The sequence below is a fragment of the Ascaphus truei genome, chromosome 4 (genome assembly GCF_040206685.1).
Source record: "Ascaphus truei isolate aAscTru1 chromosome 4, aAscTru1.hap1, whole genome shotgun sequence".
NCBI lineage: Eukaryota > Metazoa > Chordata > Amphibia > Anura > Ascaphidae > Ascaphus > Ascaphus truei.
In genome coordinates, this window is record NC_134486.1 from 419,712,436 (window position 1) to 419,732,237 (window position 19,802).

The 19,802-nt window shown below is 53.5% G+C and overlaps 1 protein-coding gene across 1 annotated transcript in view; it reads left to right on the top strand.

Annotated features, from left to right (window-relative positions):
* Positions 1–16,326: 16,326 nt before the first annotated feature.
* LOC142493986 (spectrin beta chain, non-erythrocytic 5-like) overlaps positions 16,327–19,802 on the top strand; it is a 183,268-nt gene continuing 179,792 nt past the window's right edge. Inside the window, exon 1 of the mRNA XM_075598818.1 lies at positions 16,327–16,706. The gene's annotated coding sequence lies outside the window, so the exon portion shown is untranslated. The remainder of the gene's footprint in view (positions 16,707–19,802) is intronic.

Genomic DNA, 19,802 nt, shown 5'->3' on the forward strand with positions numbered 1-19,802 from the left:
GTGGCACAACCCCCGAGGTGCCTGCATGAACCTTTCCCCCCTGCGGTGGCACAACCCCCGAGGTGCCTGCATGAACCTCTCGCCCCTGCGGTGGCACAACCCCCGAGGTGCCTGCATGAACCTCTCGCCCCTGCGGTGGCACAACCCCCGAGGTGCCTGCATGAACCTTTCCCCCCTGCGGTGGCACAACCCCCGAGGTGCCTGCATGAACCTCTCGCCCCTGCGGTGGCACAACCCCCGAGGTGCCTGCATGAACCTCTCCCCCCTGCGGTGGCACAACCCCCGAGGTGCCTGCATGAACCTCTCGCCCCTGCGGTAGCACAACCCCCGAGGTGCCTGCATGAACCTGCGGTGGCACAACCACGAGCTGGACACGTTGTTATCAGCGTGACAGGGATGTGGTTATACTCACTTTTACTGTACACTGCAGTGCAAGCCTTTCTGGCAGTGAAGGGGTTAACCAAGACCCTGGCAGGGAAGGTTTAAGGAAGGGGGCAGCTGCTCCCCTCCCACGCCCAGTTGTTGCCCCATGTCACAGGGAAGAAGGGAGGGGGCATTTAAAGAGCCAGATGGGGGGAGGACATGTTTATTTTCTGCCAGCTGGCAGCGTGAGTTCATCCCCAGCTCCATCCCAGCGCACGCAAGGTAAGAGCACCCCCCCCCCCCCTGCTCATCTACTCTATAGGGTGAGACTGGGGGGGATTGGGGGACACCCCTCACAACAGCAAAAGGGAGTGGGGGGGGGGGGGATTATTTACTACGTTTTATTTGTTTTATTTATTTATAACATGTGTTACCAGGAAGTAATACACTGAGAGTTACCTCTCGTTTTCAAGTATGTCCTGGGCACAGAGTAAAACAAATAATACATGGTTACAAATACAGTTACATAAATGAGCAGGGTATACATTATATACAAGACATTGTGTGCACAGTTACAGATAATATATATTATGAGCGTATGAAACAGTTACAGACCAGGTTAAAATGTGAGACAGACTTAGATTTGAAAGAACTTAAACTGCTGGTGGATGTGAGAGTCTCCGGTAGGTTGTTCCAGTTTTGGGGTGCACGGAAGGGGAAGGAGGAACGTCCGGATACTTTGTTGAGCCTTGGGACCATGAACAGTCTTTTGGAGTCTGATCTCAGGTGATAGGTGCTGCATGTGATAGGGGTGAGGAGCTTGTTCAGGTAGCTGGGTAGCTTGCCCAGAAAGAATTTAAAGGCAAGACAGGAAAGGTGAACTTTGCGCCTAGACTCTAGTGATGACCAATCTAGTTCTTTGAGCATTTCGCAGTGATGTGTGTTATAGTTGCATTGGAGAACAAAACGACAAATTGAATTGTAGTGTGTGTCAAGTTTGCTAAGGTGGGTTTGAGGTGCCGAGCCATATACTATGTCTCCATAGTCAATAATTGGCATTAGCATCTGCTGTGCAATACGCTTTCTGACCAGGAGACTTAGGGAGGATTTGTTCCTGTAAAGTACCCCTAGTTTGGCATAGGTCTTGGTTGTCAGGGTATCAATGTGCATCCCGAATGTTAAGTGGGAGTCAAACCATATGCCTATGTATTTAAAACTAGTGACAGGGGTTAGGGTGGTGTTAGCGTTGGTTCTGAAGTCGCCAAACTGGTGCAAAAAAACTGCACCAGTTTTACAGAGGGATAAACTCGTCGCTTTCATTTTCGGTGAGAAATCTGATGCTGTTTTTTTCTGCGCTGGTTTTTGTCCCCGTTTTGCAGCCGGGTGAGATTAGTGCACAGACCCCTAGGGCAGTAAGCGGGTGACGTGGGTGAGGTCCTGCATATTGCCCCGGTAGAGTGGTTGAGGTGTGACTGAGCGCTTTTATTCCCGTTGTACATTGCCGGCGCTAGGCACGGGACGAAGAAGTAAAAACAAACACAAGTATCGATGCTGTGTCTCTGCCCCCCACCCCACTCACACAGCATCGCGCATTAACCCCTCCCGTGCCAAGGGGCACATTTCTCTGACGGCGCTCAGTGATGTTTTGTCGCAGTATCAATACTAGGGATACCTCCTTGGTCCAGGCGTCCATGTTTTTTTAACCCCTTCATGCAGTGCCTCCTGCTCCCACGGCGTTGCACGAGAAGATTATAACGGTTTAGTTTTCTTTTCTGCTCCTTGATCCCTGCGACGCGGGATCGCTGTGGCTTTCGTGCCTTCGTGGCATATCGCCGGCGTTTTTGTGTATTGAGCGTTTCAGATATACTTCTGTACTGCAGAAGGTGTTATGTTGCTGAGTGCTTTCACTGAGCTGATACTCCACAAGCGGTTGTTGAATAGGACAGCGCCTTTATCCCCGTTGGGGGCCAGACGTTCGGCACCTGTCCGTGAGATTGTCGGGCCACTGACACAGAAGGGGTTAATGTTTGCGTGAGCTCCGTGTAGCAGGATGGCGGCAGTGAGGGAGTTAAGAGACAGCTCAGCGCTGGTGGGTGCTGTAGGGTAGTATGTGTGTGTGTGTGCATTACCTCATGGGAAAGGCTTTCCTGGTGTGTGTGTGTGTGTGTGTGTGTGTGTGTGTGTGTTGTGTGTGTGTGTATGAGTGTGTGTGTGCACTGTACATATTGTGTGCCTGCAAATTTCTGCACACGCATGGCGTTCTCTATGCATGTTTGCGTGACCAAATATGCAAGTCTGTGCCATCTGTGTGTGTCTGTGTATATTTGAGTGTGTGTACATATCTACAGTATGAGTGTGCATGTGTGTGTGTACATATCTACAGTATGAGTGTGCATGTGTGTGTGTATATGCCTGTGTGTCTGTGCATATCTGTGTGTGTGTGTGCATATCTGTGCACATATCTACAGTATGAGTGTGTATACCTGTGTGTACTGTACATGCCTGTGTGTACATGCCTTTGTGTGCATATACCTGTGTGTACATGCCTGTGTGTGGGTATACCTGTGTGTATATGCCTGTGTGTGCTTATACCTGTATGTACATGCCTGTGTGTGCTTATGCCTGTGTGTGCTTATACCTGTGTGTACATGCCTGTGTGTGTACATGCCTGTGTGTGCTTATACCTGTGTGTACATGCCTGTGTGTGCCTCTGAGCCCCCCGATTATACACAGACCCCTCTGAGACCCCCGATTATACACAGACCCCTCTGAGCCCCCCGATTATACACAGACCCCTCTGAGACCCCCGATTATACACAGACCCCTCTGAGACCCCCGATTATACACAGACCCCTCTGAGCCCCCCGATTATACACAGACCCCTCTGAGACCCCCGATTACACACAGCAGGGACTGTTCTAATGAGGCAGAGTCTGAACGTGGGACATGTAACATGTAACATCTCACCATCCAACTACACACCGTGACCTCTAGTTATAACATCACAACACCTCTCTACAAAATCCCCCTCCCCTCTATCCAACATCCCTCTCCCTCCTCTCTATCCAACATCCCTCCCCCTCCTCTCTATCCAACATTCCCATTCTCTCTATCCAACATCCCTCCCCCTCCTCTCTATCCAACATTCCCATTCTCTCTATCCAACATCCCTCCCCCTCCTCTCTATCCAACATTCCCATTCTCTCTATCCAACATCCCTCTCCCTCCTCTCTATCCAACATTCCCCTCCTCTCTATCCAACATCCCTCTCCCTCCTCTCTATCCAACATCCCCCTCCTCTCTATCCAACATCCCTCTCCTCTCTCTCCAACATCCCCTCCTCTCTCTCCAACATTCCTCTCCCTCCTCTCTATCCAACATCCCCCTCCTCTCTATCCAACATCCCTCTCCCTCCTCTCTATCCAACATCCCCCTCCTCTCTATCCAACATCCCTCTCCTCTCTCTCCAACATCCCTCTCCCTCCTCTCTATCCAACATCCCCCCTCCTCTCTCTCTCCAACATCCCTCTCCCTCCTCTCTATCCAACATCCCTCTCCCTCCTCTCTATCCAACATCCCCCTCCTCTCTATCCAACATCCCTCTCCCTCCTCTCTATCCAACATCCCCCTCCTCTCTATCCAACATCCCTCTCCTCTCTCCAACATCCCCCTCCTTTCTCTCCAACATCCCTCTCCCTCCTCTCTATCCAACATCCCCCTCCTCTCTATCCAACATCCCCCTCCTCTCTATCCAACATCCCTTTCCTCTCTCCAACATCCCTCTCCCTCCTCTCTCTACAACATTCCCCTCCTCTAAATCCAACATCCTCCTCCTCTCTATCCAACATCCTTCTCCTCACTATCCAACATCCCTCTCTCTCCTCTCTATCCAACATCCCTCTCCTCTCTCTCCAACATCCCTCTCCCTCCTCTCTATCCAACATTCCCCCATCCTCTCTCTCTCTCCAACATCCCTCTCCCTCCTCTCTCTACAACATCCCCCTCCTCTCTATCCAACATCCCTCTCCCTCCTCTCTATCCAACATCCCTCTCCTTCCTATCTATCCAACATCCCCCTCTTCTCTCTCCAACATCCCTCACCCTCCTATCTATCCAACATCCCCCTCTTCTCTCTCCAACATCCCTCTCCTTCCTCTCTATCCAACATCCCTCTCCCTCCTCTCTCTAACATCCCTATCCCTCATCTCTAACCAACATCCCTCAGCCTCCTCACTATCCAACATCCCCCTCCTCTCTATCCAACATCCCTCTCCCTCCTCTCTATCCAACATCCCTCCCCCTCCTCTCTATCCAACATCCCACTCCTCTCTATCCAACATCCCCCTCCTCTCTATCCAACATCCCTCCCCCTCCTCTCTATCCAACATCCCCCTCCTCTCTATCCAACATCCCTCCCTCTCCCCTCTCTCCAACATCCCTCTCCCTCCTCTCTATCCAACATCCCTCCCCCTCCTCTCTATCCAACATCCCTCCCCCTCCTCTCTATCCAACATCCCTCTCCCTCCTCTCTCCAACATCCCCCTCCCTCCTCTCTATCCAACATCCCCCTCCCTCCTTTCTATCCAACATCCCTCTCCCTCTTCTCTATCCAACATCCTCCTCCTCTCTCTACAACATCCCCCTCCTCTCTATCCAACATCCCCCTCCTCTCTATCCAACATCCCCCTCCTCTCTATCCAACATCCCTCTCCTTCCTATCTATCCAACATCCCCCTCTTCTCTCTCCAACATCCCTCACCCTCCTATCTATCCAACATCCCCCTCTTCTCTCTCCAACATCCCTCTCCTTCCTCTCTATCCAACATCCCTCTCCCTCCTCTCTCTAACATCCCTATCCCTCATCTCTAACCAACATCCCTCAGCCTCCTCACTATCCAACATCCCCCTCCTCTCTATCCAACATCCCTCTCCCTCCTCTCTATCCAACATCCCTCCCCCTCCTCTCTATCCAACATCCCACTCCTCTCTATCCAACATCCCACTCCTCTCTATCCAACATCCCTCCCCCTCCTCTCTATCCAACATCCCCCTCCTCTCTATCCAACATCCCTCCCTCTCCCCTCTCTCCAACATCCCTCTCCCTCCTCTCTATCCAACATCCCTCCCCCTCCTCTCTATCCAACATCCCCTCTCCCTCCTCTCTCCAACATCCCCCTCCCTCCTCTCTATCCAACATCCCCCTCCCTCCTTTCTATCCAACATCCCTCTCCCTCTTCTCTATCCAACATCCTCCTCCTCTCTATCCAACATCCCTCCCCCTCCTCTCTCCAACATCCCTCTCCCTCCTCTCTCTAACATCCCTATCCCTCCTCTCTAACCAACATCCCTCACCCTCCTCTCTATCCAACATCCCCCTCCTCTCTATCCAACATCCCTCTCCCTCCTGTCTATCCAACATCCCTCCCCCTCCTCTCTATCCAATATCCCCCTCCTCTCTATCCAACATCCCTCCCCCTCCTCTCTATCCAACACCCCTCTCCCTCCTCTCTATCCAACATCCCTCCCTGTCACGATAGCTTATGACAGGTTGTAATTTACACCAAAATATATATAACTGGGTTGAACTGGTACGAGACTTAGATATGATAAAATATAATTTATTCCTTGATAAAGGTGAACACACAAGATATACAAATAACAGGCAAAATATGGACACTTACTTAAAGTCTAAGACAAGAAAGCCATCAGGATACAAGATGGGCCATTTCTTCCATTTTTCAGTTGACATCACAGCAAGACAAGCAGATCATGAAGACACATGAAGGACATGAAGACCTCTGGCATGAAGACATTTGAGTATGGCATGAAGACATTTGAGTAAGGGGTGACTCTGACTTAAATACCATGTCAAACTCATCTCTTAACCCTAAATGCCGAGCTGTCTAGCAAAAATCTTTGAAGCAGATTTTGGGCTTCTATTGTAAGTGTGAAGTATCACACTTAAAAAACAGTCAGTTCCTTGGTTCCTGGGCCCAGCATAAACAATTAGGCAGTTAGCCTTTGATCACCAGGCTATGTTAATTCCTGCAGGATGCCCTTCATGCCTATTAACATAACAGTGGAGTCTGCAGTTTCCAGAACAGAACCAAAATTCCATATACACTGTAAATAACTTCATAAATTCAGTTCAGTGATACTTACTGGCATGCGAGTCATATTAATACATTCCGTCACGCATGACGCTCCCAATGTGACTAAATTTTACCGTGTAATACTAAAATTAAGAGAGATATTAATATCTGTCTCTTAGTATCTGTTAAACCTCAGGTGTCTGTATTCGTTAGTTGGGGCTTGGTCCCACGAATACACATATGTAACTCTTAGCATGTTCAGCCGAGGACATCTCATAATATTCTTATATTTAATAAGGTCACTCATTCTGATCTCCTAAATCAGAGGCGTTTGTAAGTGTGAGTTATATGCTCACAACCCACTCCAGCTTCCTGCAAACAGGTATTAACATACTGTGCACCAAAACCCCCATCTGTACTTTTTCACACCCAACTTCAATCAAGCCCTTTGAAGCCAAGATATTTCTGTAAAGACACCCGCATCCTAATGTATTTTCCTAAACGGCAGCTCATTAACCCCTTAAGCCCCAGTGTGTGTGGTGCAGACACTGGCCCAGAAACAATACATTTTTACAGGGGAATAAGCATTTGGATATTGAAGCGAGGTAAAAATACATTACTGGACCTCAGTCCAGTTAACCCCTTGCTTCCCAGGTGAGGGTAGAGGGTGGCCAATTGGGGTGTAACCCCTTTAATCCCGGGCCAAATCCTCCCCATCGTCACACTCCCCCTCCTCTCTATCCAACATCCCTCTCCCTCCTCTCTCCAACATCCCCTCCCTCCTCTCTATCCAACATCCCCCTCCCTCCTCTCTAACCAACATCCCTCACCCTCCTCTCTCTCCAACATCCCCCTCCTCTCTATCCAACATCCCTCTCCCTCCTCTCTAACCAACATCCCTCTCCCTCCTCTCTATCCAACATCCCTTCCTCTCTAACCAACATCCCTCTCCCTCCTCTCTATCCAACATACCCTCCTCTCTAACCAACATCCCCCTCCCTCCTCTCTATCCAACATCCCCCTCCTCTCTATCCAACATCCCTCTCCCTCCTCTCCCCAACATCCCCCACCCTCCTCTCTATCCAACATCCCCCTCCCTCCTCTCTAACAAAAATACCTCTCCCTCCTCTCTATCCAACATCCCTCTCCTCTCTCCAACAACCCTCCCCCTCCTCTCTATCCAACATCCCTCTCCTCTCTCTCCAACATCCCTCTCCTCTCTCTCCAACATCCCTCTCCTCTCTCCAACAACCCTCCCCCTCCTCTCTATCCAACATCCCTCTCCTCTCTCTCCAACATCCCTCCCCCTCCTCTCTATCCAACATCCCTCTCCCTCCTCTCTCCAACATCCCCCTACCTCCTCTCTATCCAACATCCCCCTCCCTCCTCTCTAACCAACATCACTCTCCCTCCTCTCTATCCAACATCCCCCTCCTCTCTAATCCAACATCCCTCTCCTCTCTCCAACAACCCTCCCCCTCCTCTCTATCCAACATCCCTCTCCTCTCTCTCCAACATCCCTCTCCCTCCTCTCTATCCAACAACCCCTCTCCTCACTCCAACAACCCCTCCCCCTCCTCTCTATCCAACATCCCTCTCCTCTCTCTCCAACATCCCTCCCCCTCCTCTCTATCCAACATCCTCTCCTCTCTCCACAACAACCCTCTCCCTCCTCTCTCTCCAACATCCCTCCCCCTCCTCTCTATCCAACATCCTTCTCCTCTCTCTCCAACAGCCCTCTCCCTCCTCTCTATCCAACATTCCCCTCCTCTCTCCAACAGCCCCCCCTCATCTCTATCCAACATCCCCCTCCTCTCTATCCAACAGCCCCCCCCTCCTCTCTATCCAAAATACCTCTCCCACCCTCTCTATCCAACATCCCTCTTCTCTCTCTCCAACATCCCCTCTCCTCCTCTCTATCCAACATCCCTCTCCTCTCCCCAACAAACCTCCCCCTCCTCTATCCAACATCCCTCTCCTCTCTCCAACATCCCTCTCCCTCCTCTCTAACCAACATCCCTCTCCTCTTCCAACAACCCTCTCCCTCCTCTCTCTCCAACATCCCCCTCCTCTCTCTCCAACATCCTTCTCCTCTCTCTCCAACATCCCTCTCCCTCCCCTCTCTTCCAACACACCCCTCCTCTCTATCCGACATCTGTCTCCCTCCTCTCTATCCAACATCCCTCTCCTCTCTCTCCAACAACCCTCTCCCTCCTCTCTATCCAACATCCCCCTCCTCTCTATCCAACATCCCCCTCCTCTCTTCTCCAACATCCCTCTCCCTCCTCTCTATCCAACACCCCCCTCCTCTCTATACCAACATTTCTCGCTCTCCCTCTCTATCCAACATCCCCCTCCTCTCTCTCCAACATCCCTCTCCCCTCCTCTCTCTCCAACATCCCTCCCCCTCCTCTCTATCCAACATCCTTCTCCTCTCTCTCCAACAACCCTCTCCCTCCTCTCTATCCAACATCCCCCTCCTCTCTCTCCAACAGCCCCCCCCTCATCTCTATCCAACATCCCTCTCCCTCCTCTCTATCCAACAGCCCCCCCCTCCTCTCTATCCAAAATACCTCCCCCTCCTCTCTATCCAACATCCCTCTTCTCTCTCTCAACATCCCTCTCCCTCCTCTCTATCCAACATCCCTCTCCTCTCTCCAACAAACCTCCCCCTCCTCTATCCAACATCCTCTCCTCTCCTCTCCAACATCCCTCTCCCTCCTCTCTAACCAACATCCTCTCCTCTTTCCAACAACCCTCTCCCTCCTCTCTCCAACATCCCCCCTCCTCTCTCTCCAACATCCTTCTCCTCTCTCTCCAACATCCCTCTCCCTCCCCTCTCTCCAACACCCCCCTCCTCTCTATCCGACATCTCTCTCCCTCCTCTCTATCCAACATCCTCTCCTCTCTCTCCAACAACCCTCTCCCTCCTCTCTATCCAACATCCCCCTCCTCTCTATCCAACATCCCCCTCCTCTCTCTCCAACATCCCTCTCCCTCCTCAACATCCCTCTCCTTTATTTCTCTCACATCCCCCTCTCCCTCCTTTCTCTGTCACACCCCTCTCCTTCATTTCTCTCACCCCCCCTCTCCCTTCATTCTCTCACACATCCCGCTCTCCCTCATCTCTCTCACATCCCTCTCCTCCCTCCTCTCTCTCACATCCCCCACTCCCTCCTTTCTCTCTCATATCCCCCTCTCCCTCCTTTCTCTCATATCCCCCTCTCCCTCCTTTCTCTCACACATCCCCCTCTCCCTCCTTTCTCTCTCACATCCCCCCTCTCCCTCCTTTCTCTCTCATATCCCCCTCTCCCTCCTTTCTCTATCACACCCCCCTCTCCCTCCTTTCTCTCTCCCCCCTCTCCCTCCTTTCTCTCTCACATCCCCCTCTCCCTCCTTTCTCACACATCCCCCTCTCCCTCCTTTCTCTCTCACATCCCGCTCTCCCTCCTCTCTTTCTCACATCCCTCTCTCCCTCCTCTCTCTCTCACATCCCCCCACTCCCTCCTTTCTCTCTCACATCCCCCTCTCCCTCCTTTCCCTCTCATATCCCTCTCCCTCCTTTCTCTCTCACATCCCCTCTCCCTCCTTTCTCTCTCACATCCCCCTCCTTTCTCTCTCACATCCCTCTCCCTCCTTTCTCCATCACACCCCCTCTCCCTCCTTTCTCTCTCACATCCCCCTCTCCCTCATTTCTCCCTCACATCCCCCTTCTCCTTCATTTCTCCCTCACATCCCCCTCTCCCTCCTTTCTCCCTCACATCCCCCTCTCCCTCCTTTCTCCCCCACAACCCCCTCTCCCTCCTTTCTCCCTCACACCCCCCTCTCCCTCCTCTCTCTCTCACACCCCCCTCTCCCTCCTTTCTCTCTCACACCCCCCTCTCCCTCTTTTCTCTCACACCCTCTCTCTCACATCCCCCTCTCCCTCCTCTCTCACACCCTCTCTCTCTCACACCACCCCTCTCCCTCCTCTCTCACACCATTTCTCTCTCACACACCCTCCTCACTCACACACCCTCTCTCTCTCTCACAGATCCCCCTCTCCCTCCTCTCTCACACCCCCATCTCCCTCCTCTCTCACACCCACTCTCTCACACCCTCTCTCTCTCACACATCCCCCTCTCCCTCCTCTCTCACACCCCTCTCTCTCACACACCCTCCTCTCTCACACCCTCCTCTCTCACACCCTCCTCTCTCACACCCTCTCTCTCTCACACACCCTCCTCTCTCACACCCTCTCTCTCTCACACATCCCCCTCTCCCTCCTCTCTCACGCCCTCTCTCTCTCACCACCTCCCCTTCCTTTCTCTCTCACATCCCCCTCACCTTTTTTTGTTACAGGGTTCACATTGTTGGGGCCCTTTTGTGTGACCCGTTTTATTAGCCGTGCTTTGGTTTAACCTCTCTGAGTTGTGTTCTTGTGAACAGATGCTGACACACTAACACAATTGTACGCACAAAAATACAACGTTACGTTTACACAGTAACAGATGCACAACTGAAAACACTACACACACCTTATTGTGTCTTTCCAAATATACGGTAGTAACACAAACACACTGACACTGTGACATTGTATAATACCTCACACACCCATTACCTTGCTGTCATGTATCACACACACACACACGCACACACACACACACACACACACACACACACACACACACACACACACACACACACAGTAGCGCACACGCACACGCCTGTCCCCCCTCCCTGTGTTCTGGGGAGTCTCGGCCTTACTGAGTGTTAGCCTTTGTGTCTCCCATTCCCATGGAAAGGCGACATTCTCTTCCAGCGCCCCCCACACGCACTCATTGTGGTGTGTATACACATCACCACACACACACACAATCTGTCACAGAATGGCACTACTATATACATAGACCTCAGACTGTTAGAGTCACACAGTCAGTCACAAAGTCAGTCACACAGTCAGTCACACAGTCTGTCACACTGTCACACTGTCACACTGTCACACTGTCACACTGTCACACACTTCCCAGTCACAGTGACACATGATAACACAGTGACACAATAAGACAGGGCTGGAAGGCTGAGGGGTCGGGAAAAGCAACATCTGGATGACATGATGACCCACTCCTCTCTCTCTCTTTCCCCCTTCCTCTCTCTGCCACCCTCTCTCTCTGTCCCCTTCTCCTTATCTGCCCCCCTCCCTACCCCCTCCCTCTCCCCTCCCCCCACTCTCCCCTCCCCTCTCTCCCCCTCTATCTCCCATCTCTCTCCCCCCCTCTCCCATCTCCTCTCCTCCCCCCTTCTCTCTCTCTCCCCCTCACTCTCCCCCTCTCTCCCCTCCCCACTCTCCCCCCTCTCCTCACCCCCCCTCTCTCTCTCTTCCCCCCTCTCTCTCCTCTCCCCCCCCCTCTCTCTCTCCCCCCCTCTCTCTCTCCCCCCCTTTCTCTCTCTCTCTTCCCCCCCCACTCTCCCCCTCTCCTTTCTCCCCCCCTCTCTCTCTCCCCCCTCTCTCTCTCCCCTCCCAACTCTCCCCCTCTGCCCTCCCCACTCTCCCCCTCTCCTCTCTCCCCCCCCCCTCTCTCTCCCCCCCCCGGATACAGCCCCCCCGCAGTATGCCGCTGTGCTGCCGTTGCTGCTCCGCTGCCTCGGGCTCCGTGTGGCCCGCCGGTAGGAAGCCGCTGGCGGTGTCTGGGGCGCGGCGCCTCCGGGCCGGGGTCCTGCTCGCCGCCGCCCGCCTCTCCCCGCTGCTCCGCCGCCTGTGGGACCGGCTCCGCTCCGAGGACACCCGCCGGGCGCTGCTGGGCTGCGTGCTGTGCCTGCTCAACCTGCCCCCCTCCTCCGCCGCCGGGGGCAGGGGACCCGGGGCAGGGGGGAGCACAGGGACAGGGGGAGGCACCGAGACAGGGGAATACTAAGAGACATTGGGAGACACTGGGACAGGGGGAGGCACCGGGACAGGGGGACACACAGAGACATTGGGGGACACTGGGACAGGGGGGGAACCCGGGGCAGGGGGGAGCACAGGGACAGGGGGAGGCACCGAGACAGGGGGACACACAGAGACATTGGGGGACACTGGGACAGGGGGGAGCACAGGGACAGGGGAGACACCGAGACATTGGGGGACACTGAGACAGGGGGGGAACCCGGGCAGGGGGGAGCACAGGGACAGGGGGAGGCACCGAGACAGGGGGACACACAGAGACATTGGGGGACACTGGGACAGGGGGGAGCACAGGGACAGGGGGAGACACCGAGACATTGGGGGACACTGAGACAGGGGGGGAACCTGGGACAGGGGGGAACACCGGGACAGGGGGAGACACCGAGACAGGGGGGGAACCCGGGGCAGCGAGGAGCACAGGGACAGGTGGAGACACTGAGACAGGGGGGGAACCCGGGGCAGGGGGAGCACAGGGACAGGGGGAGACACCGAGACAGGTGAAGACACCGAGATCAGGTGAGACATCGAGAGATTGGGGATCACTGAGACAGGGGGGGACACAGAGACATTGGGGGATACCGGAACAGGGGGAGACACTGAGAAAGGGGGAGACACTGAGAAAGGGGGAGGCACTGAGGCAGTGGGGGACACTGAGACAGTGGGGGACACCGAGACAGGGGGACACACCGAGACATTGGGGGACACCAAGACAGGGGGGAACACAGGGACAGAGGGGGACACAGAAACATTGGGGGACCACCGAGACAGGGGGGGACAGCAGGACAGGGGGAGACACTGAGACATTGGGGAACACTGAGACAGGGGGGGACACCGGGGGGGAGAAACTAAGATAGGGTGGGGGGGAGAGACAGGGGGGGACGGACATCAGGAGAGGAAGAGGGTGCAAGACACAGAGACTGAGGGGGACACAGAGAGAGGGGGACACAGAGAGTCTCTCACACACTAATATAAGCACACAGAGACTGGGGACAGAGAGAGGGGGACACAGAGAGCCTCACACACTAATATAAGCACACAGAGACTGGGACAGAGAGAGGGGGCACAGAGAGCCTCTCACACACTAATATAAGCACACAGAGACTGGGACAGAGAGAGGGGGACACAGAGAGCCTCTCACACACTAATATAAGCACACAGAGACTGGGACAGAGAGAGGGGGGCACAGAGAGCCTCTCACACACTAATATAAGCACACAGAGACTGGGACAGAGAGAGGGGGCACAGAGAGCCTCTCACACACTAATATAAGCACACAGAGACTGGGGACAGAGAGAGGGGGCACAGAGAGCCTCACACACTAATATAAGCACACAGAGACTGGGACAGAGAGAGGGGGCACAGAGAGCCTCTCACACACTAATATAAGCACACAGAGACTGGGACAGAGAGAGGGGGACACAGAGAGCCTCACACACTAATATAAGCACACAGAGACTGGGACAGAGAGAGGGGGCACAGAGAGCCTCTCACACACTAATATAAGCACACAGAGACTGGGACAGAGAGAGGGGGACACAGAGAGCCTCTCACACACTAATATAAGCACACAGAGACTGGGACAGAGAGAGGGGGGCACAGAGAGCCTCTCACACACTAATATAAGCACACAGAGACTGGGACAGAGAGAGGGGGACACAGAGAGCCTCACACACTAATATAAGCACACAGAGACTGGGACAGAGAGAGGGGGCACAGAGAGGCTTCTCACACACTAATATAAGCACACAGAGACTGGGACAGAGAGAGGGGGACACAGAGAGCCTCACACACTAATATAAGACACACAGAGACTGGGACAGAGAGAGGGGGACACAGAGAGCCTCACACACTAATATAAGCACACAGAGAGGGGGACACAGAGAGCCTCACACACTAATATAAGCACACAGAGACTGGGACAGAGAGAGGGGGACACAGAGAGCCTCACACACTAATATAAGCACACAGAGACTGGGACAGAGAGAGGGGGCACAGAGAGCCTCTCACACACTAATATAAGCACACCAGAGAGGGGGACAGAGAGCCTCACACACTAATATAAGCACACATAGAGAGAGGGGGACACAGAGAGCCTCTCACACACTAATATAAGCACACAGAGAGAGGGGGACACAGAGAGCCTCTCACACACTAATATAAGCACACAGAGAGAGGGGGACACAGAGAGTCTCTCACACACTAATATAAGCACACAGAGAGAGGGGGACACAGAGAGTCTCTCACACACTAATATAAGCACACAGAGAGAGGGGGACACAGAGAGTCTCTCACACACTAATATAAGCACACAGAGAGAGGGGGACACAGAGAGTCTCTCACACACTAATATAAGCACACAGAGAGAGGGGGACACAGAGAGTCTCTCACACACTAATATAAGCACACACAGAGAGGGGGCACAGAGAGCCTCTCACACACTAATATAAGCACACAGAGAGGGGGCACAGAGAGCCTCTCACACACTAATATAAGCACACAGAGAGAGGGGGACACAGAGAGTCTCTCACACACTAATATAAGCACACAGAGAGAGGGGACACAGAGCCTCTCACACACTAATATAAGCACACAGAGAGAGGGGGGCACAGAGAGTCTCTCACACACTAATATAAGCACACAGAGAGAGGGGGACACAGAGAGTCTCTCACACACTAATATAAGCACACAGAGAGAGGGGGACACAGAGTCTCTCACACACACTAATATAAGCACACAGAGAGAGGGGGACACAGAGAGTCTCTCACACACTAATATAAGCACACAGAGAGAGGGGGACACAGAGAGCCTCTCACACACTAATATAAGCACACAGAGAGGGGGCACAGAGAGCCTCTCACACACTAATATAAGCACACAGAGAGAGGGGGCACAGAGAGTCTCTCACACACTAATATAAGCACACAGAGAGAGGGGGACACAGAGAGTCTCTCACACACTAATATAAGCACACAGAGAGAGGGGGACACAGAGAGTCCATCACACACTAATATAAGCACACAGAGAGAGGGGGACACAGAGAGTCTCTCACACACTAATATAAGCACACAGAGAGAGGGGGACACAGAGAGTCTCTCACACACTAATATAAGCACACAGAGAGAGGGGGGACACAGAGAGTCTCTCACACACTAATATAAGCACACACAGAGAGGGGGCACAGAGAGCCTCTCACACACTAATATAAGCACACAGAGAGGGGGCACAGAGAGCCTCTCACACACTAATATAAGCACACAGAGAGAGGGGGACACAGAGAGTCTCTCACACACTAATATAAGCACACAGAGAGAGGGGGACACAGAGCCTCTCACACACTAATATAAGCACACAGAGAGAGGGGGCACAGAGAGTCTCTCACACACTAATATAAGCACACAGAGAGAGGGGGACACAGAGAGTCTCTCACACACTAATATAAGCACACAGAGAGAGGGGGACACAGAGTCTCTCACACACTAATATAAGCACACAGAGAGAGGGGGGACACAGAGAGTCTCTCACACACTAATATAAGCACACAGAGAGAGGGGGCACAGAGAGCCTCTCACACATTAATATAAGCACACAGAGAGGGGGCACAGAGAGCCTCTCACACACTAATATAAGCACACAGAGAGAGGGGGGCACAGAGAGCCTCTCACACACTAATATAAGCACACACAGAGAGGGGGACACAGAGAGTCTCTCACACACTAATATAAGCACACAGAGAGAGGGGGACACAGAGAGTCTCTCACACACTAATATAAGCACACAGAGAGAGGGGGACACAGAGAGTCTCTCACACACTAATATAAGCACACAGAGAGAGGGGGACACAGAGAGTCTCTCACACACTAATATAAGCAGACAGAGAGAGGGGGACACAGAGTCTCTCACACACTAATATAAGCACACAGAGAGAGGGGGACACAGAGAGTCTCTCACACACTAATATAAGCACACAGAGAGAGGGGGACACAGAGAGCCTCTCACACACTAATATAAGCACACAGAGAGGGGGCACAGAGAGCCTCTCACACATTAATATAAGCACACAGAGAGGGGGCACAGAGAGCCTCTCACACACTAATATAAGCACACAGAGAGAGGGGGGCACAGAGAGCCTCTCACACACTAATATAAGCACACAGAGAGAGGGGGACACAGAGAGTCTCTCACACACTAATATAAGCACACAGAGACTGGTCAGTAATCAGAGAAAGAAAGTTAGTAACTGCAGGCGCAGCAGGAGAGGGGATCACACAGCTCAAGCGTGGGCACCGGAGAATAGGTACCACTGCTGTGTACACCAGAGGATTTGACAGGTATGTGTCCCTACTGTGTGTGTGTGTGTGTGTGTGTGTGTGTGTGTGTGTGTGTGTGCGTGCGTGCGTGTGTGTGTGTGTGTGACGTATGTGTCCCTACTACGCCCCCCCCCCACTGTGTGTGTGTGAGAGGTATATGGCCCTACTGTGTGTGAGAGAGAGGTATGGTGTCCCTGTGTATTAGGAGGGGGTGAGAGGAGCGTGTCCCTGTGTATTAGGAGGGGGTGAGAGGTACGTGTCCCTGTGTGTTAGGAGGGGGTGAGAGGTACGTGTCCCTATGTGTTAGGAGGAGGTGAGAGGTACGTGTCCCCTGTGTGTTAGGAGGAGGGTGAGAGGTACGTGTCCCTGTGTATTAGGAGGGGGTGAGAGGTACGTGTCCCTGTGTATTAGGAGGGGGGTGAGAGGTACGTGTCCCCTGTGTATTAGGAGGGGGTGAGAGGTGTGTCCCCCTGTGTATTAGGAGGGGGTGAGAGGTGTGTGTCCCTGTGTATTAGGAGGGGGTGAGAGGTACGTGTCCCTGTGTATTAGGAGGGGGTGAGAGGTACGTGTCCCTGTGTATTAGGAGGGGGTGAGGTACGTGTCCCTGTGTATTAGGAGGGGGCGAGAGGTGCGTGTCCCTGTGTATTAGGAGGGGGTGAGAGGTGCGTGTCCCTGTGTATTAGGAGGGGGTGAGAGGTACGTGTCCCCTGTGTATTAGGAGGGGTGAGAGGTGCGTGTCCCTGTGTATTAGGAGGGGTGAGAGGTACGTGTCCCTGTGTATTAGGAGGGGTTGAGAGGTGCGTGTCCCTGTGTATTAGGAGGGGGTGAGAGGTACGTGTCCCTGTGTATTTAGGAGGGGGTGAGAGGTACGTGTCCCTGTGTATTAGGAGGGGTGAGAGGTACGTGTCCCTGTGTATTAGGAGGGGGGTGAGAGGTGCGTGTCCCCTGTTTATTAGGAGGGGGTGAGAGGTACGTGTCCCTGTGTATTAGGAGGGGGTGAGAGGTACGTGTCCCTGTGTATTAGGAGGGGGTGAGAGGTACGTGTCCCTGTGTATTAGGAGGGGGTGAGAGGTGCGTGTCCCTGTTTATTAGGAGGGGGTGAGAGGTGCGTGTCCCTGTGTATTAGGAGGGGGTGAGAGGTACGTGTCCCTGTGTATTAGGAGGGGGTGAGAGGTACGTGTCCCTGTGTATTAGGAGGGGGTGAGAGGTACGTGTCCCTGTGTATTAGGAGGGGGTGAGAGGTACGTGTCCCTGTGTATTAGGAGGGGGTGAGAGGTGCGTGTCCCTGTGTATTAGGAGGGGGTGAGAGGTACGTGTCCCTGTGTATTAGGAGGGGTTGAGAGGTGTGTGTCCCTGTGTATTAGGAGGGGGTGAGAGGTACGTGTCCCTGTGTATTAGGAGGGGGTGAGAGGTACGTGTCCCTGTGTATTTGGAGGGGGGTGAGAGGTACGTGTCCCTGTGTATTAGGAGGGGGTGAGAGGTACGTGTCCCTGTGTATTAGGAGGGGGCGAGAGGTGCGTGTCCCTGTGTATTAGGAGGGGGCGAGAGGTGCGTGTCCCTGTGTATTAGGAGGGGGTGAAGAGGTACGTGTCCCTGTGTATTAGGAGGGGTGAGAGGTGCGTGTCCCTGTGTATTAGGAGGGGGTGAGAGGTACGTGTCCCTGTGTATTAAGAGGGGGTGAGAGGTGCGTGTCCCTGTGTATTAGGAGGGGGTGAGAGGTACGTGTCCCTGTGTATTAGGAGGGGGTGAGAGGTACGTGTCCCTGTGTATTAGGAGGGGGTGAGAGGTAACGTGTCCCTGTGTATTAGGAGGGGGTGAGAGGTGCGTGTCCCTGTTTATTTAGGAGGGGGGTGAGAGGTACGTGTCCCTGTTTATTAGGAGGGGGTGAGAGGTACGTGTCCCTGTGTATTAGGAGTGGGTGAGAGGTACGTGTCCCGGTGTATCAGGAGGGGGTGAGAGGTGCGTGTCCTGTGTATTAGGAGGGGGTGAGAGGTAGCGTGTCCCCTGTGTATTAGGAGGGGGTGAGAGGTACGTGTCCCTGTGTATTAGGAGGGGTGAGAGGTACGTGTCCCTGTGTATTAGAGGTGGAGGGGGCTTGAGAGGTACGTGTCCCTGTGTATTAGGAGGGGGGTGAGAGGTGCGTGTCCTGTGTATTAGGAGGGGGTGAGAGGTACGTGTCCCTGTGTATTAGGAGGGGGTGAGAGGTACGTGTCCCTGTGTATTAGGAGGGGGTGAGAGGTACGTGTCCCTGTGTATTAGGAGGGGGTGAGAGGTACGTGTCCCTGTTTATTAGGAGGGGGTGAGAGGATACGTGTCCCTGTATATTAGGAGGGGGTGAGAGGTACGTGTCCCTGTGTATTAGGAGGGGGTGAGAGGTACGTGTCCCTGTGTATTAGGAGGGGGTGAGAGGTACGTGTCCCTGTGTATTAGGAGGGGGTGAGAGGTACGTGTCCCTGTGTATTAGGAGGGGGTGAGAGGTACGTGTCCCTGTGTATTAGGAGGGGGTGAGAGGTACGTGTCCCTGTGTATTAGGAGGGGGTGAGAGGTACGTGTCCCTGTGTATTAGGAGGGGTGAGAGGTACGTGTCCCTGTGTATTAGGAGGGGGTGAGAGGTGCGTGTCCCTGTTTATTAGGAGGGGGTGAGAGGTACGTGTCCCTGTGTATTAGGAGGGGGTGAGAGGTACGTGTCCCTGTGTATTAGGAGTGGGTGAGAGGGTACGTGTCCCTGTGTATTAGGAGGGGGTGAGAGGTGCGTGTCCCTGTGTATTAGGAGGGGGTGAGAGGTGCGTGTCCCTGTGTATTAGGAGGGGGGAGAGGTACGTGTCCCTGTGTATTAGGAGGTCGGAGGGGGTGAGAGGTACGTGTCCTGTGTATTTGGAGGGGGTGAGAGGTACGTGTCCCTGTGTATTAGGAGGGGGTGAGAGGTGCGTGTCCCTGTGTATTAGGAGGGGGTGAGAGGTACGTGTCCCCTGTGTATTAGGAGGGGGTGAGAGGTACGTGTCCTGTGTATTAGGAGGGGGGTGAGAGGTACGTTGTCCCTGTTAGGGGGTGGAGGTAGTGTCTGTGTTAGGAGGGGGTGAGAGGTACGTGTCCCTGTTTATTAGGAGGGGGGTGAGA